The following is a 26807-nucleotide window of genomic DNA, read 5'->3' as shown; positions in this document are numbered from 1 at the left end:
ACTGACAAAATTCCAACATATTTCACCTTTATGAGCATAATATGATAACAATTCAAAATAATGATGGCAGCATCCGTAAACTTTGTTCTTATTATTAAAAACTATTTTTCGCTCATTTATTTAACGAAATGGCGCAAACTAACGTTCACCTTGAGCAAGATGTCACTTGCGGTTTGAGACCTAATTCATGAGATCTTTATTATTTGATATTATTATATGTATAAAATTAGCCAGTAACAGAGGAAAAGACATGCGAGACGAAAAGTTCTCAGTGAATTTGAAGGATATTCCATACCGTTTATGGATACTAATTTAAAATGATTTCATATGGACTAAATAATTTTTCCTTTTCACATAATATGCTGTGCTATTTCAAATAAGTAACAAAAATTGTGTTGTATCTATTATTAGTTCATTTCAACCTTCAAGCCAATCAGTTTTATATAATGTTTTCTTTTTAAAATATGTTGGTTTCAATGATCTGTCATGTCGTGGCACCGTGTTTTGACTCACAAAATATGTTGGTTTCAATGGTATGTCATGACGCGGCATCGTGTTTTTTATCACAAAATATGTTGGTTTCAATGGTCTGTCATGTCGTGGCACCGTGTTTTGACTCACAAAATATGTTGGTTTCAATGGTATGTCATGACTCGGCATCGTGTTTTGAATCACAAAATATGTTGGTTTCAATGGTATGTCATGACGCGGCATCGTGTTTTGAATCACAAAATATGTTGGTTTCAATGGTATGTCATGACGCGGCATCGTATTTTAAATCACAAAATATGTTGGTTTCAATGGTATGTCATGACGCGGCATCATGTTTTGGATCACAAAATATGTTGGTTTCAATGGTCTATCATGATGTGGCATCGTGTTTTGAAACACAAAATATTCGCAGAAGGAACGAATGGATATAGAAAAAGTATGATTTCTTCGCTATCGGCCGAAGATACCAATCATTTATAAATAATAACGTAACAGATTATCTAAGATTCTTCAGAGATAATAGGTGATTGCTGTAAGAGCTAAGTTGGCTCTTAAAATGTCGCTTAAATGACGTCTTAAAATGAAGTCAGCGGAAAGCGAGGCGAGGCGATGCTGTTGATATTGAGAATGATTTCTGTTTGTGGAAACCTTATAAAGTTTTTTATGTTAAAAGAGATCGTTTTACTTAATAATGCAATACAGCAAACAATTAGCATTGTAAGGAATGCTACACAACTACTACATTCAACATTATTTTTATTTGTATTGAGAATGACTTCCTACTTTGATCTAGATCTAGATATGTCGTACCGTATATTGTTACTTTATATACAAAGGAAAACAATTTACGGGTATATTCGTTCAAACAAATGAATCGATTCATACTGTAATCTGTGATGAATTGGTTCATACCTAGGTTGGGATGTAGCGATTCAACGTTGTATTAAGAAAACCACAAGAAAAGTCACGAATCAAGTTCTTATTTTCACCATGGCTACGACGTGGCGGGAACTTTCTGGTTTTCTCGTCTAGATTTAATGGCATTTAAATTAGGTTTTTATTTACCCATTTTGCTGTCGGTAACACAAGATTAAGATGTAAATAGCTTCACGGTTCGTTCGCAAAGACATTTTGTCGTCGTAAAGCGTATGCAAAGATTAGATGGTAATAAGTATTATGATGTTGGTGGAAAGGAAGCCTTCTGGAGGGGAGGGGGATTCGTAAAAATAAAATGCTGATAGAAATTGTTTCAAGAATGGTCGCATATCTGAAACCTCCATTCCAAAAATAGGAATTAAAAAAAAAACAATCAAAATATTATTGGATTTTTTGTTGAATATTTTACTTACCTAAAACTGAACTATCTATAAAAAAGTACGCAGGAGGTGATATTTTTTCCCTTTCGACCTATATAATATTTGGGTAAGCTGTGCGAAAGGTATTATTACGGAAAGGAATGATTTGACACGGGTCTTTAAAATACTCTTTCTTCGGGAAGGATGAAACACAAAAGCTGAAAGCTTATTTCGCAACCGAGCTATTCAGCTCAAAAACATTCAACAACAATATAGAATGTACATGAACTGTACGTGAACTTTATATATTATGTTCTAAAGGCTGCAATCCGTACATACGTTAATATAGGGAAATCAATCAAAAGCATTGTCCATTTTTCAAAGTCAACAGTTTTTTTTACGTTATCTTTATATTGACTCTAGTCCGTAGGTGGCTGTCAAACTCAAAAGTAAGCACCCGGACCTACAAAATCAACAAGTTTTACATTTGCTGTAGTATTTCAGGAGGCAATTTTGTCACTATAAGATTATCGTCATCGATTTATTGCCTCTAACTAACTACATAATATCTAAGTGAAAACCCAAATGATGTATAAGTAAAGCACACATTTAGTTTTTAGTTAGTCCCACTACAAACCTGCGATGGATAAGATCTAGTGTAATGAAATGTGAAAAAAAAATGTCTGGAATTCCTAGTAAAAGCAATACTTCGCTTCTCAACATCAATTCTTTCATGACTTAGGAATCTTTAAAATATTAAATTAACATTTTTAAAATTATCTGTAACTTTGTGGCTATCCATTATAAATAAATTAATCAAGGTAATTTTCTTTGAACCACTATACATTTATTTTTTATAAACAACCATTCCTTCTTCAGGGCAAAATATAGATAATATATAATTTAATAAATAAATATAATATATATTTTGCCCTGAGGAATGATGCTTGTTCCGAAACCGGTGGGCGTTTATTAAAAATAAAAATATAGTGGTTCAAACAAACATGACAATAAATACGAAAAAGTGTTAATAATCGTTAGGTACGAGTACATTCATAACACTTACAAATTGAACAACCGATTATCGACGGTATTTTAAAATAAATACCAGCGTGCACATTGGAATCAATAAAACAAAAATGGGTCCAACAGTAGATAAATCTGTTTTTGTTGCGGTCGACGATTAGTTTCAGAGAAAACTCTTATTTTTCTTAGTATTCAAGGTAGGCGCCTATCTATTTCGATGATTCGAGCATTTGTATGAATTATATCTCACGGTAGCCACCAGCCCGGCTAGCTCAGTCGGTAGAGCATGAGACTCTTAATCTCAGGGTCGTGGGTTCGAGCCCCACGTTGGGCGAATATTTTTTTTAACAAAAAGTTTTTTTAAGAAAAAATAATTTGATAATTGAAGACAATATTTAACATTCCCAAAGGAAAAATTACCTCTCACTTGCCGGGGCATTGCTCTGACAGCTGAGCTAATTCGACCATATCAAATTCCGTCAGTTTTAATAGTATTAATAAACGTCTTTTTTATTTTTATTTATTATTGCACATTTGATGCGGAAAACTTAGAAGTAACATATTAGGCCAAATAATATAATAGGATATTTAGTATGTGCACATGTAATAAAATGAACTTTGCTTGATTTTAGAGGTAACTTTTACATTTGTTTGAGTTTATTGTAATTATTAAAAACATGTTTTTATCCTGCCAATTGTTTAATTTAATAAAAAATAAAAGCCTAAAAAAGGTGTTTTTTGGATAAAAATTTAAATTATATACTCAAACGTAAATACGGCGTTTGTCATTGAAATTTACGTCGGTTAAATTTTTTTATTTAATTTTTATTGCATATTTCATGGTATTTGTTTAGTAAATAGATCAAAATTATTTATTTAAATAATTACCTTTCACCCACAAATAATTGCCCCTAAGATAATTAAAACAAAAATTTAATGGCCTATCGTAGATAATACCGTTATAGATATTTGCTGTACCATTTGATAAAAAAGTTATATATTTTGGCCTCAAATCCAAATTTAAGTTTTGTATGAAAAGGCCGCGCAGCTGTTCCTCTCAACAGGCCTCCGCACTTGCGATCAGGTTATCGAAAGAGTGTAGCAAATTCATTTATGTTTTAATCGAAGAGTTACGCTATAAATCACAACAAATCGAAATGCAGTCTTTCATTCAAATTCATTTTCAATCAGTTTTTATTTTCTAAGTCAGGGACATGTATATCGAGAGAAAATGTATTTATTGGTGATATTATCTAGTGTCCTGATAGATTTCCATGATCACTCCAAACTATGGTTCTTGTAATGTCCTTGTAATTTCGTTTAATATGTCGTCAAACATGAGATCGTGGGAGATGTTACAACAGAGGTACCGCGGTTCACGTTTGCAGTTTCGATACAGTGTTGGAAGACGCAGCGATAAGTGCCACTGAAATCAAATAGTTTGTATTACTTTAAACAAAAATTAACTCATTTTACGGTTTAATGGCCCGTTATACTTACTAGTAACCAAATTTCAGCAAAATGATTCAGTCAAACGTGTAAAAATTGCAAAAAAATCGACAATGCAATTCGATTTTATATTCGCTAGATACCTTACGTGAATATACCAACGCTTCCCAATTACCTCGTCGATTACCGAGTCGATTGAATTAAGATGTTCATTATGAATTACGAGGTATTTGGTTGATTGATAAAACTGAATCATAGAATTCGTTATACGTTTACAAGAACTTGATCGGTATTGTTGAGGGTCGATAATTAGGTACTGGATTGTCACAAGTAAACTTTTAAATTTGCCTTGAGAATTGGAATTAATTGACCTTTCATGTTGAGTCGAATAATGAGAAACATGTTCATTATAAATATAACTTTCCTAGCCGCGGTCAAACCTTAGTCACCCAATCTGTAACTTTGCTAGGGTAGGTGGGCAGACCTACCCTTGCGGTAGGTAGTCATCTTTTGGAGGCCGCAGTAAATAATGTTCGCCCCACTGACTTGATGACTTAGGGGACCCTAAAGCCCAAGCCGAATCACAAATACGGACCCCTACACCTTGCTTTAGCCCAAATCGCTTTCAAAAGCGACCGCATAAAACATCTCGGCTAAGGATAGGTACCTATCTTCTTTCTGCCACCGGTAAAAGTGTTTGATATTTAAAATTTTAGTGAACAAATTTTTGTATTCTATAATAGGAAAGCACAATAGAAAAAGTTTAACGTAACAAATATTTTAGAAAGATTTTTTAAAGTTTTTATTGTGAACTAGCTGTACCCCACCACGCCTTGCTGTGGCTCGGTCTGTTTGTGCATATAGAGAAACAAATAGCGCATGTTACTTTTAAGTCCAACAGATGGCGCTGTTTTTAAAATTATGCATTTTTTTACCTGTCACAGGTGACATCTATAAAATATATGTACATTAAAACACAAGCGTATTCTAATTAAACGTTGTGTCACAATTTCAAAACATTCGGTGAAGAACATTCAAAAATTTAAGATTTTGAACAAACGAAAATTTAGAATTATTTTTGTAAATAATACCAGCAATAAATGCCGTGATTTGTGATATAATGACTATACGATGGAAATAAAAGAAAAGTTTTGTGGAGGAAAAATCCTTAAGATTAAAACTTTAGAAAGAGTCGTAATAATAAAAGGTTATACAAGCATAGATGTTTGAATGTGAATGAAGCAAGGAATCCATGCCAAGACCGAGTTCAAACGGCGTGATGGTTAGTAAGTTACTGTATTAGAAATCCTTGTTTTTCTTGCGTCAGCGATTGAGTTCATTATTTTTTACATATGGCCTATATCCTACTTAATTTGGCTTACGTGCAATTTAATAAACACATTTTTCTTGGTAAATTTTCGCTTAATGGTGCAGGTTTTATCACACTGTTGACATCGAGGGAAAAATATTGATGCAATTTGTATAACAAATATACTGAAACAAATTACGCAATCATTCCATGGACTACAGTTGGCGATCAAGTGAAAAATATCTACGTTGAGCCTAGATTGCAGATACGAAATATGTTTCGTATTTTGGATTTTAGAGTACCGGAAATAATATCTAACCTAAAAGTGTCACTATAAATTTAAATTTAGAATCAACCTTCTTTTGTAACGCAGTTTTCTTTGATTTTCACGAAAGTGTTTTTACAGATTTTGTGACGATGTTTTTTCAAGTCGGTTGTATTACAAAATCATTTTTATCGCGGGACAATCTTTTCTTGTTTTACAATTTGCTTAATTGACGACATGACAATAAAATGTGTTTTAAAATTTTATTTTTACTAACCGGTAGACGTGGTCTGAAACACAAAACGCAGAAGTGTCGTCCTGTGATTTCTATATTCGCGATTCATTCTATTTTGACGACCCTCGCGGCTGAGCGGTTATGATCCTTGGCTACAAATCCAGAAGTAGCGGTTTCCAAACACAGTATGCGCAACAACCTTTCTATAGTTTATAGTGCGTTAGTTTTCACTCAATTATTTACGGCAAATTCTAAAGTTGTTGGTCGCCCTGGCGAAAGAGCAGCATTAGGAATCGAAATATTACTTGATTTATTTGGATGTTTTGTGACCAAATTTGAATATTCTAAGAAATTTAACTTTTCTCCGCCTCCACCCCTTCAGACTCACAATTCACAATATACCCAATTTGGAGGTGGGTATCAGTGGCTGCTTTCTCAAAAGCGCGTTTGTGCAGTGAAACCGTAATAAAAATGAGAATATGCGACAATCGTGCATTATAATAACATTATCACATTATAAAAGTGCGCCATTAAAAATGAAATGTCTCAAAATTTCTTGACTTTGGTTCGGTCATTCTTCTAAGATATACTTATATTGTAAAATGCGAAATATGGTGTTGCATACATAAAAAAATAATGGAAGTTGGTGTAAAAAGGCGTTTTAAATTAAAAATGAGGGAAATCCGTTTTAATTCAATTTTTTTTTATTTAATTTTTATTTATTTATTTTTTATATATTCAATAATATTGTTATTAGGTTTATAAAAACAGTTTATTTTTAAACAAGTTCTGCTGTGTAAAAGTGAAGGCATTATCAAACGTGTTACAGTTTGATAATGCCTTCAGAGGGCGAAACAGCTGTCACGCGCAATAATAATTACACAGCAGAACTTGTTTAAAAATAAACTGTTTTTATAAACTCAATTACAATATTATTGAATATATAAAAAATAAAAAATAAAAATGGAGTTCTACAAATTAAACTTAATAACAATAAATATAGGGAAATCCGTATTCGGATATTCTGAACCCTAAAAAGTAAAAAGCCCACCAACCGCCACTGATCATCACTTTTACAAAAAAAATAATTACATTATTCCGCTACTATCTTAAGAACAGTTTTTTTTAAACTACAAAGGGATGGTAATTATAAACCGTGTTCGCTATAAATTAACAAGGATATTACACCAAATATTTATAGTTGCATGGTAGCAAAATAAAACAGAAAATAGAAACTAACGTCACCTGTTCAACTGTCTGCTTATATTAAGATCACATTCAGATGGATTTGTAGTTTTATCTGCAGTAAGTTAATTTTACTGGTGTCATGTAAAAATGCTGGCTTAATTGCTTTCAAAGAGTTTTTATAATGTCATTCTCAGTTTATTCACTAAAAAAACACATTTCTATTATCTAATCTCCTTTATACGTAGTTCTGAAAGTGGTGTTTTTCGTAAGAATACAACATAATTTTTTACGCAATAAACTACCTGAATAAAAATTCCCTAGTTTACCGAAGAGGTAAGAAGATGTTATGTAAAGTCTCATATTTCAGTTCTGACAGATATTCTTGTACATTCCAACAAATCACATTGTTCCCCTATTATATCTTTCAAGTATTTGACTCATCTTATCAAGTTGTGTCTTCCTGCGACGTCCAAGACCCATTCAGATGTTGACTAATTCCAAAAACAAATCCTTTTTTAATAGTCTTTCACAGAAATTTTAACTTAAAATGTCGTTTCGAGTACCCAAATTAAACATCGTCTCTTACCTGATATAAATATTTACACAGGTGTACCAAGTAGAATCGTACCAATTTAGATAGTTGTAGCCACGGATATAATCGTGATGCCATAATAATCAAAGTTATTCAATAATCGAAAGATGTTTCAAATATTTGTATACGTATCGTGATCCAGATATTATAAATTCAAGTATTCACTCGTTCCTTTAAACTTTTTTTTTAGTTTTTTTATTTTATTTAAAATATATAAGTGGGTACAGTATGTTATATAAGTACATATGGTTACAAAATATATTTATGTTCGCAATCTCACCAATGAAGAAACTGGTTCTTGTTTTTTAAAATAAAAGTTGTTATTTTTACTATGCGATTTTAAGATCCTTTATAAGCGATAAATCTGTAAATTTCGTTTCATTCCTGTTTACGTATCAATAAATACAGGGAAGTCTCAAAGCCTATTATCTTTATTTGATATGTTTTAAGTCAACAATCAAGTCAACAATCATCACAAGTCTGACGTTTGTCATTTCGCTCCCTATTAATCTTATATTTTCTTCTAAAAACATTGACCCTTATCCTACAATTTTTATACCAGCTGATAATATTCGTAGAAGTGCATTAAAATACGAAAGTGAGTGCTTATCTGGAGTGTAAAAAGTGCTAAATCTAGAGTTTTAGTTATTCTTCAAAAATCTTCAAGCTACCCACAGTATTGTAACCTATTGCAGCCACAAGCCAAACATAAAATGGATTCAACATGCAAATATTGCGTTAAGCATCTGAAAGTGGCTGTGTGTATAAAGTGTTCAACCTGCAAATGCACCATCCATTTCGAATGCGCTGATATTCCGGCAAGTGTTTTTAAACGCATGTCGCAAGGTAAAAAGGATGCGTGGGAGTGCAATAATTGTATCCAAACCCTGGACAATTTAGATACCCAATCCTGCTCCTCAGATCAAAGCAACGTACTCCTAACTGTTGAGATTAGAAAAATGGCGCTACAAATAGAAAAAATGAGCAGTAAAATGGCGGAATTCGAAAAAGTCATCATTTATAATAATAATGTCATGGAAGATTTTTCAAATAATATGAAATCTATAAACGAAAAATTAGCTAAAATTGATAAGCTAGAAATGGAGGTCTCAGAATTAAAACAAACAGTTTACATGTTAGAGAGGGGAAACAATGAAAGGGACCAGGAACTTCTATCCAACAATATAGAAATACATGGAATGCCTGAGACCACCAACGAGAATCTACCTACCATGATGTCAAATATCGCAACAGTCATCGGATGCCCTCTCCATCAAAGCGACATTGAATACGTTAGCAGAATCAGTAAGCGCCATCGTACACAAGACACGACAGATGGACGTCCGGGTAACATAATCGCCAAATTCACCTCCCGCAAGAAGAAGGACGAATTTGTCGCAGCCATCAAAAAAAGAAAAGGAATCACTACCAAGGCCATCGGGATGATTGGAGCTGACCAGAGGATCTTCGTCAACGACCATCTCACGCGGAAGAATAAATCTATATTGAGGTGCGCTAAAGTATTTAAAAACGAACACAACTATCAGTTTTTATGGATAAGAAGTGCAAAAATCTACCTACGGAAAAACGAAACATCACCACCCATACACGTCTCATGCGAATTACAGCTAAAAAACCTTGTCTAACTACCATTGCAATGTTAAACCACCTATCCTCTCATAACTACTATTTTTTTCGTATTTTTTTTCATAATTTTTTCAATATCACCCTTTTTACACTAACCCCACATGCTAATAATTACACTAACTGCTCACTACCACATTCTATAATATACCCACTCACTTTAATTCATAATAATAGTATGTTGTGCTTTGCTAAGCCCAGTGGACTCATGACTAATAACATAACTCTAGAATATAATATTCTCCAAATATATTCTACAGAAACCGAACATAATAATGTAATTACCGAAAATTCGCAATGCATGATTCATTAATAATTTTTTATCAAAATTCAAGAGGTTTGCGCTCGAAAACACAGGAATTTCATCAAAATATACTGCTCAATAATTATGACTTGATCTTCATTACCGAAAGTTGGTTGGTTGATAGTATCCGAGATGAGGAATTATTTGATAATCGCTATTCTGTTTACAGAAATGATAGAGATATACACCGCACTAGTAAATCAATAGGCCACTTGCAAGGATTTTCTAATGACTTGGAAAAAAATGAGTGGATAGATTTCTCTACTAAGATTACGAAAATGTTACTCAAAAAATTTTGAAATGTATAGTTTTTTTTAAATAAAATAAATAAATCTGTTATTTTTGGCTTGTGACGTCACCACTTGAAAATGTTCCGTCTCCAATATTATTGAATTAATTTTTGTAAAATTCCACACTGATTATTTTTTTTATATGGCAACACCTTGATTTCCGGCGACTTGTGAATTTGAATATTGACACTTGTTTGGGGTTTGGCTGTTTGTATTGTAGTCCGCTAACTTTGTTGAGAAATTAAGCATATATTATTTGGAAATGATTGAAGTAGGTTTTGTTCAGGGTCAGTCTGACAATTTGCCGAACATAGATTCATTTATGATGGCTACTTTTCTAAGTAATAATATGAATTTCATTGGAAGCGAAATTAGAAATGTCAAAACAAAAAGGTTAGTATTTTTTCTGTATCTTCTAATATACGAATATTATGTTATATATTTTGACAACATTTAATATGTACTTATATATTATGTTTCCATCAATTATTATTATTAAGACAATTGTTAACATTCAGTTATATGCAACTGTCTTTTGTTTTCAACGTGTTATTATTATATATTTTAAAGGTCTGCACGTGAAAGTTATGGTGATAATGCTATCGGGTATGTGCAGGTAAAAAGAGAAGGTCCTATCTGCACAGTGAAAGCAAAAATAACCCCCGAGCACCGTGTCCGCCAAAAAGCATACTCTGTTGTACTTTTGTGTGATGAGATGGAAGATGAAATACAAGTCTTAGAATGTCAAGACTGTGCAGCTTCTAGAGGTTAGTTGAACTGTATGTCGCTATATTGTAAAATATGTTTCTCTCCTCTAACCTCTACACTCTTCTACCCTATGGAGATGTGGGGAAGAGCAAACTCTTGTGTGATGTAACAAACACAGAATCATTGCGAGGGTCTCTGCCAGCTACCTGTTGACAAATAATTTATATTTGGAACATTTTGCTTTCAGGTGGCTGTAAACATGCACTGGCATTTCTAACATGGCTCCATAGGAGAAGTGAAGAACCAGCGTCGACATCTGTCGACTGTTATTGGAGAAAATCAAAGTTATCGTGTGTCGGAACCTCCCAAAAGTTCATTCTGGCATCCCAAGTTGGCAAGAACGCAGTAAAAAGCGTGGAAAAAGGTAATGGAGATTTCCTGGCAGCAGTACTCCAAAGGAGTCTTAAGGAGGGGCTTCGATGCCAACTGACTCAACTTTACATGGATCCGAAGCCCACTGACTGTTTGTCCATGCACAGGATGATTTCTGCTTTTAAGAAAACACGAAACCTGCACAATACAAGTGCTACAGATTTCATCAATTTTATTACATGTGATCTAAATATTCCTCCAAATATCTTCGAGGAAGTTTTTTCATTAACAAGAAAGCAGGCTAACTGCCCGTTATGGTACGAAATGCGATATGGCAGAATTACTGCATCCAAACTATACGAGGCAGCTAACTGCAAAACATTGGATGGAACATTGACTGAAGTCATCTTAGGGGCAGCCAAGATTCCAGACACAAAGGCTATGCAACGAGGTCGGCTTTTAGAACCTTTGGTGTTAAAGGTACTAGCAAACCAACTGGGACACAAATATAAAGAATGTGGTTTCAAAATCAGTTGCAAATTACCAATTATCGGTGGCTCCCCGGATGCAGTCACTGATGATTATATTGTTGAGGTCAAGTGTCCAGTCAAACATAGTACAATGAAAAATTACTTTTTTGAGGGTGTTGTTGCCAGAAAGTATTATGCACAAATGCAAATACAAATGTTTGTACTGAACAAATTCAAGGGAGTGTTTTGTGTTGCTGAACCCAACTTTGAATCATCTGGCAAAATAAATGTTTTCCACATCGATTACGATGAAGAATTCTGTGTCGAAGCTATTAATAAAGCCATGCTGTTTTGGTCCAGAGCTATATTTCCTGTACTTAAAAAAAATGTATAGGTATACATTATTTGAAATAAATCACGTATTTACTGCACTACACTCGCTTCTTTATTCATAATAATACATGATTATATTGATTATGTACAATAGCATCATATTATTTTCATCCCATCCACCATAGTATAATATGTATTTGTATAAAGTGACAGAAAAACAAAAACAAAAAGTTTACATAAGACATATTTTTACATTTATACCTAGTATTTATTTGATAATACGTACACATGTTATTGTATTATCGCATAGATTTTTTTTGTATTTATTATTGGAAGTAAGAAAATGATTACAAAGTGGAAATTCTAACACAAATAGAAATGTATTAAAAAGTGGAACATGATCACTTTGCTACAACACAACTGTATTTATATAAACTTGATGTAAAAGTAAGGCGTAATGAATGAATAGCAATCAATCCACTCTCAGTAAAATATTGGAAGCATTATTATAGTCAGTACTTGCACTGACTGGTAACGCTGGCCGCTAGATGGCGCTAGTGTAGCATGTTGCATTTCTTCGGGACAATACAAACCTAATGGCGGGCTTTAATATTCTTTTTACGTGTGAGCATAAGAACAGTAAGGTCGTATGTAGGTTACTAAATATTTTATTTTCGACTTATATAATTTATTAACGTAAAATAAAGAAAACATTTCAAATAACATGCATTAAAAAAAACCAACCCACAGAAGTCACGGGGCTAGGAGGCGCTAGTATAGCATAATCAGAATGTATGGTAAATGTAAGAAGTTGAAGGTGTTATACATAAATTATTCTACAGTATTTGATATTATCCCTTTTGGTGGCTTCATTGCCTATAAACTCTAAGTAAAAGCTCCAACATATGTTTTTATAAAAAACACATACTGGCGCTATAATTACATAATATTATACACTTTAGACTTATTCTATATACATTACATGAAGGATAAACAAAATTACACTGGTACATATTATGAATATTTATATTCAAGTTAAAGTTTATATGATAATGAAGCGCACATAACATTTTAAACTAAACATTAGCGTAGAGCACAAAACACTAAAAGACTAATAATATTAATAAGACTAATATGATCAAATTATTGGTTTTTGTAGATTTATGAGTCCACATGCAATCATAACAATATGGTCAACTTGTTGAGTCAAATGGAAGTCTATACAAGAATGTGGCTTTAGAATATTATACTCTCTGAGCCGGCTTATTACACGTTCAACGTGTATACGCAGGGCTGCTATTTGCTTGGATAACTTCACCTCTCTTTTAGTGCTATTTACACCTGTAACAACACTTGGTGGACGCACAAGTTGACAATGTTTGCCTTCTAAAATAGTAGCTAGTTGCTTAAAACCTCTATCTGCCATTACCGACATGCCTTCAGACAAGTTGTCCAAGAAGCCGCACTTTTCCACAATCATCATATCTGTAGTACGTCCACCAAAGCCCTTTGAAATGAAGTTAATAAAGCCATCAGGAGTGATTGATATTAGGTACTTGAGTGTATTGCATTTTTTATATTCTGACCAAGTTAGTGCCTGCTGCAGTGGATTTGATGGCTTCTCTATCTGAATTTCAAAACAGTCTATGATTGATACGACATGTTTGTATCTTGCTCTGAATGGAATTGGTAGTAAGGCTTCTATTGCTTCTGACTTAGGCCAAAATACCAGTTCTGCAAGATGACGAGATAACTTCGGTAAACTTTGCTTAAAGATTCTTGAAGCTTGAGCCTCAGAAAGGCCAAATTCATCACCTAAAATGCTGAAACTAGAGTTTAATTTAATTTTTTTTAAAACGATTAAAACATTTAAAATGTTTATATTTTCAAGGAGTGCTAGGGTTTTAACAATCCAATAAAAATCTTTAAGGATTCCTAAATACAGCTTTGGTTTGTTTTCAATATGCTGCAGAGTTAATTTCAATGACAGACTTTTGAAATCACTATTTGAACTACTATCAACGTACGAATCTGACGTAGCTTGTTGGGAGTATTCTGAACCAGATGCCGATTCCGAGGCAGAACTGTCTGGCTGAAGAGTGACATGCTTTAGTTGTACATTCTTGGTATTTTTATTATGCTTCACAGGAGAAGTACTTACGTCACGAGTAGTTAAACACTCGATTGGACCCCTACTGTGTTCTTTTCCTGTATTTGTCAATTTACTTTTGAATTTCTTTTTCAAATTGCATTGAATGGCTTTCGAATCAGTTGCGTTCTCAACTATCAACATGTGAAAGTTTTCTTCGGAGCTTGATGTATCTTGTGGTCCATCCACATGTTGTTGAAGTATTTGGAGTCCAGAGCATTGAGGCTTCTCGAGAGGAAACGACACTTCCAGTTCAACGTAGTCTTGAGGTTGATTGATGATCTGTTGTGGCACAGACTCATCCACATCAGACAGGCAAGGAGACATTGGCTCGAGACTTGCAACAAACACTTCACCGCCTTTAGATGAGCTTGGATGCTGATCCACCACATTGAGTAGATCTCGCCCATCAGCTCCAATTTGACATTCAAATTTATGAGGAATGGTTCCTTTTTTTAAAAGCACCCTTTTACTTAGATGTTGGGGCCATTTCCGAGCATCCACGCTTAACTGAAAATAAAAATACAACTTATCAAGAGACATTGTATTTATTCAATACAAACTTAACAATGCAAATATAATAAGTATCTTCATTTGAGAATAGCCTGCAAAAGTGTAACAATATTGTAATGTGTGTAGGCTTGTTGTCACTAGGTAATAGACCCACCTACTCAACCTACTGTACTGTACAGCAAACTATTCGTGAAGCATGCAACAAAGAAAAATATGTATTTTTTAAATATTGTGTTCAAACAATAATATTGTAAAAAATATACTTACATTAAAATGATCTTCACAGACATATCGTACGGTTTTATTTGACAGTTCACCCAATTGACTGGACCTATGAATTGCAATACACCATTGTTTTCTAATTGCTGAAATTCGCGGTACAACGAAAAATCTTTTTTCCTTAGTAGTCGCCGAAGTATTTGGGCACAAAGGAACCATACAATATTTATAATTATTTTTACGATCTCGGATCCTACGGTTACTACACGAATCCATGTTTAATTAAATAACAAAACAGTAACAAAACGCAGCGTTAGAATTGGAAGTACTTCGTTTTGACATGACAGATATTATTCAGAAGTGACAGATGTTATGATGTGAAAATCGTACAGATTATCCTTCCGTGGCGGCTGTCTTAGAAGTATAATGGTGATGGTCCTGATTTTAACAAAATCAAATTTAATAATATATTATTATGAGTTTATGAGTACAAGAATAATTTAAATCGCAACATTTGGATAGTATCAAACAAGAGGTACAATATCAAGTTATATGTTATATAACTAGAATGTGCAGCTGTTAAAAATAGTCTCATTGCAAAAACAAAAACCAACCTTGGTACATATAGAATATATAGGTACTTCGACCAACTAAATATATTTTATGAGAACCTTCTTTATACTTGTTTATATATTTCATATTGTTGATAAACCTTCCCCTTTAATTCATTTAATTTTATGTACATTAGGTTTTATTGTAAAATATTTGGATTAAGTGACTGAACATTATAATCGTATATATTCATCAATCCTATAATATTGTGTATAAGTATATTTATATTATATGTCATCTCATTTAATATGGCAGACTGAGATTGCAATATCCTCCCAGTACTGCTGGAATAAAACTTTAAATAAATTAATAAGGATTAATGATCAATAAGAAGGTTCAAGGAAAAAAATATTTATGAGATGTAATATTTTTGGTATGCCTCGTTATTCTCCTCTGCCATTCGTGTGAAATGCGTCGTTTTTTTTTTAAATGTTTTTGGGCTATGTAATTATTTTGTTTTCGCACCCATAAATTATGTTCCGTCTTTCCGGTTTATGAAAAAATGGTCCGATTTTTCGGATTAAAATTTTCAAAAAATCGCCATGGTTTCAAAAATACGATTAAAAAAAAAAAAAAAATACAGAATGTCTTAGAATATTTGCCTAAACCGGAAAATAAAATAAAAAAATGGGATGCAAGAGGCCTATTGGAGGAGGCGTACTCATAGGAATTAAAATAGAATTTTTTGTTACCCCTCGCTCTTGGAAATCAGACGCTGAGGATATCTGAATAACTGTCAACACATCAAAATCGAATCGTCATTGTTATAATATTCATATGTGCTGCGTGTATTTACCTAGCGTCGGTCCAAAATTAACATCATCAGAAAGATTAGCATTATTTACTAGTCATACCAATACTATTTCTGACTTAACAATCCGTTTTCCCAATGATAAGTTTTTAATCATTGGCGACTATAACATGCCCAATATCGAATGGAATAATCAACAAATGCCAAGTAATAGAGATCAATGCGCACTCGCGTTACTTAACTGCTTATCTTTTGCAAATTTAACCATTTACCTAACAAATTCGGTCGAATTCTGGACCTCGTCTTCTGTAACACTTCAGTTAATGTGTCGCTTGCCGACCACCCATTAGTTAAAGAAGATGCTCATCATAAATCATTGATTGTAGAACTAGAATTTCCATCCACTATTGCAACCCTCTCAACTCCTCGAACAATAAAATTATTCCATAAAGCAGATTATGCAGAGATCAATGAGAGACTGAAAGAAACCGACTGGTCAACCGTTATAAATGCACCGGATGTAAATACAGCGTTAAATTCGTTTTATGTTATAATTGAACAGATTATCGAAGCGTTTATTCCTAAGAAAGTTATGAAATCTGGAAAATACCCACTATGGTACACGGCAGCCTTAATAAAAATAACAAACGAAAAATTAAAATTCTTTAGAAAATGGAAGCGCCATCGGAACCCCCTTGATTATCTTTCATTTTTATTGCTTCGCAAAAGGCAAAAAACAGTCGCTTCAGCAGCTTACAAAACCTACATTTCTACGATAGAATCCGGTATACAGCATAATGTTAAAAGAATATGGTCCTACGTCAATTCTCAAAGAAAATCTCCTGCCATCCCTGATCATATGATTTACGGTGAAAAAACTGCTAATGACAGTAGAGGAGTAGCCAACTTATTTTCTGAGTATTTTGGATCTGTATTTTCGAATGCTCAACCTGCACATACAAGCAATGCCAGTTTTTGCTCTAATTCAAATAGCATAATCAACTCAATCGAGATCAATGAAGACATCACATTCAAATACCTTAAGTCCATTGATATCAAAAAGGGACCAGGGGATGATCAACTTCCAGGGATCTTCATATATTATTGTAGTAAACAATTGACACCCCCCATTTTTGCTATTTTCAAACTATCGTTATCTGAAGGAACATTTCCCGACAAGTGGAAAACAGCCTTGATTACCCCAATATATAAAAATGGCAGCAAAAATGATGTCTCGAACTATCGACCTATATCCAAATTACCGATACTAAGTAAAGTATTGGAAACAATTGTTTATGATCAATTATATTCTACTATCTCACCCTCACTCTTAAATAATCAACACGGCTTCATGAAAAATCGTTCTACAACCTCAAATCTTGCATTTTTTACAAATTTTCTTCATGCTCAAATGGATATGCGATGCCAGGTAGATGCCATTTATACGGATTATTCTAAAGCATTTGACCGTGTTAATCATTATATTCTTTTACAAAAGTTATTAGGTCTAGGAATTCACGGTGACCTCTATAGATGGATCGCATCATACGTCAATAATCGGCACCAAATCACGGTTGTCAATGGTTTTGCATCTTGCTTAACGGACTTCGTCTCAAGTGTGCCCCAGGGGTCGCATCTTGGACCACTCTTATTTAATATTTATATAAATGACATTTACGTATGCTTTAAAAATAGTTACTTTGTTTTATACGCGGATGACATGAAAATTTATAAAGCTATACAGTGTTTACCCGATTGTATGGAATTGCAAAGCGATCTTGATAATTTGTGCGTATATTGTGAATCAAATTTATTGTCCTTAAACATATCTAAGTGTCACTCGATTACATTTACTAGAAATAAAAACAAAATCATCTATCCATACAACTTGAATAACAGACCTTTACAACCTATGTCTATGTGTAAAGATCTAGGTGTTTACTTAGATAGCAAATTAATTTTTGACAAGCACATTGAACACATTATTTCAAAATCCTACAGAATGCTAGGTTTCTTATTAAGAATATGCAAAGTTTTCAAAAGTGCTAAGACTCTGAAAATTTTGTTTTGTTCATTGGTCAGAAGTCCACTGGAGTATGCTTCCACAATATGGAATCCTCAATATAAGGTATACATAGATTTAGTAGAAAGTATACAGAATAAATTTTCGAAACATTTACTCAAGAAATACAACAAAACTACAAATAATATGTTAACTTTACAAAAAAGACGCACATTGTCAGACCTGTTGTTTCTACATAATCTGCTAAATAATAAAATAGATAGTCCCGAATTGCTATCCGTCATTGGTTTATATGTTCCAACGAGGCGTACCAGGCACACTACACTATTTCACATTGAAGCCAACAATACCAATGCAGCAAACAACTCAGTAATTACTCGAGCAATCACAACATACACCCATTACGAAAAATTACTACATCTAGACATATTTCATGATTCCTTTCTAACATACAAAACTAACTTATTAAATTTCTTAGCATGACATATTTCAAAAATAATTTCACATCATTTTTCAAAACTCCTATAATATATTAACAGTCAATTACAATTCGTGAGCTTATTATAATTCTTGTTTTCAATTCATTTATTATTATCTATCCACACACTTCCTTCCTTTTATAACAATCTCAGGAGAAATTACGTAATGATATTTTATGGACTTACGTAATAGGTACTACAACTATGTAATAACTAAAAATATCTAACTGTATCTTATTGTACTGTGTATGTCTTAACAAATAAATAAATAAATAAATAAAAGTCATGGGAATTTTGTAGGAGTGCGAAATGTCGATAACCTATCCTTTTTTTCACGTATTTCTATAAATCAATAAAATACAAATAATAAACACAAAGTTTACATTGTTTACACAAATAAGTTTTCCCGGCATAATGCCACGCAATGGCTTAAGTTACCGAAATGCATTAGTGGCTAATCCACCCACACTATTTCCTACCAGACTATAATCTGAATAAGCTACAGGCAGAGTCAATAAACCCCGTTTTTAAATGAGTCGCGTGCGCTGTATAATTCCACAAATCTAAATAGCTTGGAACTCACCTGTTGTCCCGTTTATTTTATTTATCCGGCTTGCTTCGGCCATTATTGAGATGGAAATAATTATTCGTATACCGCTTGACGCGCACTCATAATTTCATCGCGGCTATGAATGTAGGCGAATGATTGTTTGATTTGCGATAAACAAATACAAGTGATTCAATGTGTGATCGGGATTTCTCATACTGTCATGCATGGTTCCAAAAAAATACTTTGGAATAATATAGTAATAATAATATCACATTTCCGTAGCGCAGTTTTGTGTTATTCCACTTCAAATGGAACTGTCATATCTCGTTTAAATGTCGGTCCCACTTACGATTGTACAACTAGACACGTTAAACTGTTCAGTCGGTCAAGAAGATATCCTAAACCAATTTTTACTTGTTTTTATTTCCGTAAAAACCCATAAAATAAACACTTGCGTTTCCACCGACAGCAAAGTTAAACCTGTCTTATGACCTGATTTAAACAATGCCCCTGTTCAATTTCAATTAAAATCACTGCAAAAATAAACTAGTTATTATTTTATATGATTAAATTGTGAAATAACACAAATTAATCAAATATAATTTACTTGCCATACAGGGATTCGAACCCGCAACCTCCAGCTTGCGAGTCGAGAGCCTTACCCCTCGATTGGATTGATTATATTATTCGTTATTGCTCGTTTGTTGTTCTTAAATTTACAAACGAAACTGGTTCAATATTTCATTTCTGTTCGATTATTGTTATTTAGTTGGTTATCCAATCGAGGCTGTCTTCCTAGCATACATACGTCAAAAAGTCTGGAATGGTTAAATCTAGAGAACTGGCGGACATTCAGTGTCACAGCTACTGGAGATTAATCGGTCTGAATGCATTCTCTTCTGAATTTTAATAATAACCACGCGTTGTTGAATCGCCAAACACTCCATTAACTAATTTTTTTTGTCGACTGATCTATTGTCAAACACAACCTGCCAAAATCGAAGACATACAAAAAGTAGATCGATAAAAATAACTTGTTGATTATCAAATGAAATTTTATTATTTAAAATTATTGTTTAAGAGTCTTGTAGAATATTTAATAAGGAATTATAATTTTGTAGTAAGGTTTATGATTTCTATTCTACCTTAATACATTCTTTATTGTTTACTTAAATTAAAATCTGCCAAGGACGCAAATTGTTTTGTTCCATGGAAAAGAGTTTGTATTTATTTATTTTTTCCCGGGCTACGAATAACAGGACAATATTTAAAAATCTCCTTCTACCACCACAGTAAGCGGAAAATGTTGCTTGTGTTGTGATGGAGGACTTAACCAGTCGAGGAATTGAACACACTACGCCTGGGTGGGACCCAAGCGCGATATCAACTCTGCCACCGACCGGTCATTATTTATTTTTATTTGTTATTCAAAGTACAATCCCGTTAAACCGCAATTAAGCAGTTTGTCAACAGGATGTTCATGTTCAATTACAATATAACATATGAACATAATATTATTCATAATTTCAATACAACTTATGCATAATATTTATCGCTAACCACTGCCATAATCAATAGTATTACTAATACACAGTATCTCTGCTTAGTAGCCATGTTTTCAGCATATATCTGAATCTCTTAGGTAATTCGCCATTTTTTTATATTGCTTGGTAACATGTTGAATATTTTGGGCACGTTGTATTCCAGGGTTCGCTGTCCGTATTTATTGTTATATTTTGGTACAAGCATTTCTTCATTTTTTGGGAACCTAGTATTGTGCTCATGTTCCACTTTCTTCTTATATATTCTGAGTCATATATATGCTGAATCACTATTTTGAAAAAAATAATAAAATAATGCAAATAGCACTTAACTAAAACCGGCAATTACTTCGGATTTGCTCCTAAAATACTGGGAATACTCAAAACGCATCGAGTACGCCTACTTACGGAGGCTATTGAAATCCACAAAACTCACATTAATATAAAAATATTTTTAGGCAAACACTTTTTTAAGTTCATCTCTGGTACAATACACAATCCGCCTATGTTGAAAGAGGTTAACTTTTATGTCCCTAACAATTATACTCGAGGGAGATCCCATGCACTCTTATATGCTCCGAAAGCGAGGACTTCTGCCTATCAGAACGCGCCAATAAACAGAGCTACTCAACTGCTTAACGATACTGCATTAGCCATCGACATTTTCAATGTCACCTACAGACAATTCAATAACTATCTTTTAACACATGTCACAAAATAGTAAAACTGCCTCTGTAAACTTTTTAATTTGTAATCTTCTCCGTGATATATTGGTGTATAACCGTTTTATGGAGAACATGAAAAAAAAAATACGACGACGACGACGGACGACGCGCGACTTATAATAATAGACAAGATGATGGACAATGTAACGCCGTTCGAATGTTTTTCTAAAGAAGAAGTAAGCGCGACAAGTCATAATAACCCAAAAATTAATCACGATAACACAGATAGCATCTAAGTACTACAAATATATGGATGTCATTCTAATAATCGAAATACCTTTTTGAGGTAACCCGTTCATTAAAAGCACATGGCCTGCACGTGTACACGTTTACAGTTCTTGGACTGCTCAGTGCTCACCACTGTCACACAGACATAGATAGGGTAGGTGTGTCTAAATTAATGCAGATTGTCACCTCGCAGTGAGATAAAATATGATGGCAGTCCAACTTCAGCTGGCTTCCTGACGCTCCGCACCGCTTTATTAAACTCTACCGCACAGCGAGCAGGCATCACTTGATGGATTCTAAGAACCTAAACTCTTTTCTTACTATTTTGTCCACTCCTCGGCGGGATTAAGACGGCAATTTGGTTGCCGTGTTCTGGATGTCAACCATATTTATGTTGATGAAATAAACATGGCGTTTTATAAGCCAGTTGCGTTGCTCATTCAGTTATCAACGATAAAGCTGAAAATCGGTTTATTTACTTTAAATCACTCGATTGATGAGTTCTGATTTCACGAATTCGTGTCATACAACTTTAAGTTTACGGAACCACTGTATCAAAAAATCCAACCGAATTAACTGTTCGAGTGAATTATAATTTGATTGCTTTAAATTTTGAAACCCCAAAAAAACTGTCGAATGGTGAGCTATGGTGTTATAAAAGATAGAGTTTATAGGACAACGAAACTATTTTCAGCTATTACAATCAATAGACTCGTTGGTTTTGAGAGAAAATATTTTTTCTACAGTTAACAATATTGCTCTAACACTTGTACGACGGTGGTACTTTTGGGTCCTTTGAAGTAAGATAGTTGAAAACTAATGTTAAATTAATCCGCAATTAAAAGTAGGAGGAAAAGTTTAAACTGACATTCCTATTACTTTAAAGTGTAACAATTTCGATTCATAACAAGCAACTTAAATATTAAAATACTAAACAAGTTTTGTGGAAAGGAGACTTCTAGAGCTGTCTGAATTCCGTCTCACAATGACAGGTGCTTCGAGCCGCATAATCCGTTGTCATGGTTGTACCAGATATAAAAATAGGAATCTTAACCTGTGGGTATTGGATAGCTGGTCGTAAAAAATGAATACTAGAGAAACAAAAATAAGAAAGCGTTTTGTATTTTCCAATGAGGTTGTCTCTTGTTGTCTCCTACAACGCAAGTTCATGTTATTTACAAATGCATCATAAAATAGAGCATGCTGAGAACAGAACATTTGAATTTTTGAGAAAATACCAAGTAGTACCAAAGATATAAGCCGTGAACTGAAATCACGCTTCACAAAATGACCCGGCCATAGATATCATAGGCGCGGCAGTATGCATTTCGGCCCTTTGAATTGTGAATTGTACTGGATGACTCGTGACGTCATTGGTACCCATACGTTTTTCCCAAGTTCAATTCGAAAGTTCACAACACCGTGATTTTTTTATATAAAGAAACTTTAATTTTACTGCCGCTATTAACTCTTTAAATATGACAAATTTTCATAAAAATAGGATACAACATTATTTCCAAAGCTATCAGTATATTGTATACAAATTTGATTACTTTCATTTCGGAACTCGTCCATTGGATTTAAAGCAATACCTAAGGACAAAACACATACATTTTATTATATGTCGGCCTCCGCCTCCGTGGTCGAGGGGTAAGGCTATCGACTTGTAAGCTGAATGTCGCGGGTTCAAATCCCAGCATGCGCAAGTAAGTTTTATTTGATTCAATTTTGTTATTTCACAAATTAATCATTTTAAATAATACATAGTATATTTGTGGCACGTTCCAGAGCGATAGATACTCTCAATATTGCCGTAGTGTAATACCACCATTCAGAATTGAAACGTTGCTTGAAATGCCTTTGGCTGTACTCGGTGACCAGATCTGAATAGCCAGATACTTTCCCACCTTCCGCCTCCACATTTCCTTCCCCTACGCAGTACCATCAGACTCACAACATAATTTGGGATGCCATAGTCTCACTGGCTCCAGACGGTTGGGAGCAGTTGGTACTCTCGTGTGGTGTCAAATAAAAAAATAATTATTTTTATTTATTAGTGTGGGTACGTGAACAGAAGAGTTGCTTATCATTTTGAGTCGTCGTCTTGCAAAACCCACTCCGAAATTTTTCGTAAACTGTATATAAAGACTGCTTGGAAAACTTTGAATATAAAATAATATACCGTTTGTGCTAAATATCATCGTAATTATACAATATTATTTTTATATTTAGCGAAAAATATTAAAAATATATTTATTTTCAATTTACTTTAAGCAATTTTTGTGAGTGTAATACACCCAGCCGAAATTTTCAGGGCGGGTTTTGGTTTTCCAAGGCATTTCTTCTAATTATTTTTTTCTGATAACCTCTCCTGGAGGTTGGATATCGTCAGATCATTATTCACCCACATGTTTTGAAATTATGAGGCGCTGTTTCTTTCTCTTCTACACGTTATTAATTATCAGTGGCTCAAAAAAGTGTATAATTTCTTCCTTTCAAAATGTGTAGGTAAATGTTAGAATTTGTTTAACTTTAAAATACTACAAATGCAGCGGCGTAGCTACCTAGGGGCTACGCGGGGCAGTGCCCCGGGGCCCTCAAGCTCAGGGGGGGCCTCGAATCCTTACCAGAAATCTCGATCGAACTGAACTTTTGGAAATTTCTCCCATTTTCAAAATAAATATGACAGGTTGCTACTTGCAACCCCACTTTAATCATGACAACTCAGTTGAAAGAAATTCAAAAGTTATGCCTAAGGAATTCTCCTAAATTCTTTCTGTAGGTTGGCAGTGTTGGGATAGTGATATGTGCGTCATTCTCCAACGACACTTGTAGCGTATTAAAATATGGATAAAAAGAAGAAACCCAGTGGTGCCTTTAAACGCAAACAACGCCAAGAAAGAGAAGATAGTAAACAAAAATTGCCCAAAATTGACAAGTTTTTTAGTCAGCCTTCTGCAAGTACATCTGGCCAAAATATTTCTATTGATAGTGACTCAAATAATGTGGTAACTGCAGTGTTGGTTGAGAAGCCTACTGAAGAAGATTCGACAATTATTGCAGTTGGAGATACCTCCGCCGCCGATCATGTGAACGTGGATGATGTTTGCATGACACACATAAGAGCGGAGGGTTTGGAGGAACCACAGACCTCAAATCTTCTTATGACTTGGGAAACTTCACGAACAAAATATTAAGTGATAACGAAAAACGTCAAATTCTTGATATGGGGCCTTTACAGCCTTCAGGACCTTTTCCAACAGACATCAACCAGAACAATAAGTGTTTTTCAAAATCGTACTACTTTTCGTGTTCTAAATATGGACCAGTTAATCGTTTTTGGTTGTGTTATTCCAAAATACTAGACGCTGCCTATTGTCAACCCTGCTGGTTATTTGCTTCACAAAGGAATAATGTTTGGTGTACGGGAATTCGAGATTAGAAGCATTTATCAGAAAGAATTAAACAACACAGTTGTTCGAGTGGCCATTCGGAAGCACGTGCTGTGTATGAATTTTGGAATAAAAACGATACTAATACTATCGACAAGGAACATGAAAATGAAATTCGCAAAGAAGCATAATTTGTTCTTCAAAGGTTATGCGATATCATACTTACCCTAGCAAAGAGTTCTTTGGCTTTGAGAGGACATCAAGAAGACTTAAGTCAGGAAGGATACCATCTGTCTGTATCTGTCCTTTGTAGAGCTTGTCGCCCGATATGATCACATTTTGCGGCAAGTATTTAGATATGCTCAAAGGTAATAATAATTATTTCTATGTTTTTTTATCGTTTTATTTTGTTTAACTTGACTTGATTTTTTTGAAATTGTGTTTTTTATTATTTTAGGATCTACAATATATATGAGTGCAACAATTCAAAATGAAATGATTGAGAGCTTGAGGACCAAACTCGAAACCCGTCTACTAGAACAAATTAGAGCGTCACCGTTTTTTGCCATCATAATGGATACGACTAAATAGAGGGTCAATACGATGTCTGCAATAAAATTTCGTTATTTTGATATTATCAAAGCATTATCAGAAATAGTTCTAAAGAATCCTAATAAAGATGAGCGTAGTGAAGCAGAGAGTATTAAAACAAAAATTCTAAATTTCGAGTTCGTGTTGCTTTGCGAATTCATGCACAGTGTATTGAACGACATCAATTATGCATCCAAAACTTTACAAAAATGCGACATCGATTTGGGCGAGGCGAGTAAAGTTTTAGCAGTGACCAAAGCAAAGTTGCAAATTTATAGAAATGATTTCGAATTATTCAAGTGCAAAGCCAGTGAAACTGCAAGAAAATATGGTATTGATACCCATTTTCAAGAAAAAAAGACAAAGAAAAGTTAAAAAAAACATTTTGATGAATTAGCTGCTGATCACCGATTTCCAAACCGAGAAAAAATATTTAAAATTGAGATTTTCAATAATGTACTAGACACAGTAATATCTCAATTACATAGATACACGTTTTATTGGTATGAATGCAGTCTGTCATATATTTGATTTTCTAACACCAACATTTTTATTACACGTTGATGAAGCAACTTTATTACAAAAGTGTGACGAATTCCAAAGAAAATATTCAGATATAATAGGCCCTAGTTTTTCACTTCAATTTATTAATATTTACCATCTAGTTTTACCTCAACTAACTCAAGCATGGACTGTTCACCAATTATGTAAGGAAATAATGAGCAAATATGGAGTGCTAGAATGCGACCTAACGGAAGTATTTACAGCAATGTTATTATTCTTTACAATTCCTGTTACTTCTGCAGCAGCTGAAAGGTCATTTAGCAAATAAAAAATATTTTAAGAAATAAGATGGGCCAAACACATTTATCGCTAATAGCAATTGAAAACAAAACCGCATCAAGCCTGGATTTAAACGAAGTCATTGATACTTTTGCGAAAACTAAAGCTAGGAAAAAATTGTAAATATAATATTATTTAGTTATTAATTGTTATTTAGTCGGTTGGTAGGCCCGACCTTTATATAATAAACCCTTGAACTTCTCTATTTCGTTTTATTAG

The 26807-nt window shown here is 33.7% G+C and overlaps 1 non-coding gene across 1 annotated transcript; it reads left to right on the top strand.

Annotated features, from left to right (window-relative positions):
* Positions 1–3074: 3074 nt before the first annotated feature.
* TRNAK-CUU (transfer RNA lysine (anticodon CUU)) lies at positions 3075–3147 on the top strand. The gene has a single exon. It is a non-coding gene; the product is annotated as a tRNA-Lys (tRNA).
* The last annotated feature ends 23660 nt before the right edge of the window (positions 3148–26807 follow it).

The sequence above is a fragment of the Hesperophylax consimilis genome, chromosome 6, assembly GCF_061612785.1.
Source record: "Hesperophylax consimilis isolate HC1 chromosome 6, BYU_Hcon_1.0, whole genome shotgun sequence".
In the NCBI taxonomy this organism is placed as follows: domain Eukaryota; kingdom Metazoa; phylum Arthropoda; class Insecta; order Trichoptera; family Limnephilidae; genus Hesperophylax; species Hesperophylax consimilis.
Note: the sequence above shows the minus strand (reverse complement) of the source record. Positions and strands in the feature narration are given on the sequence as shown.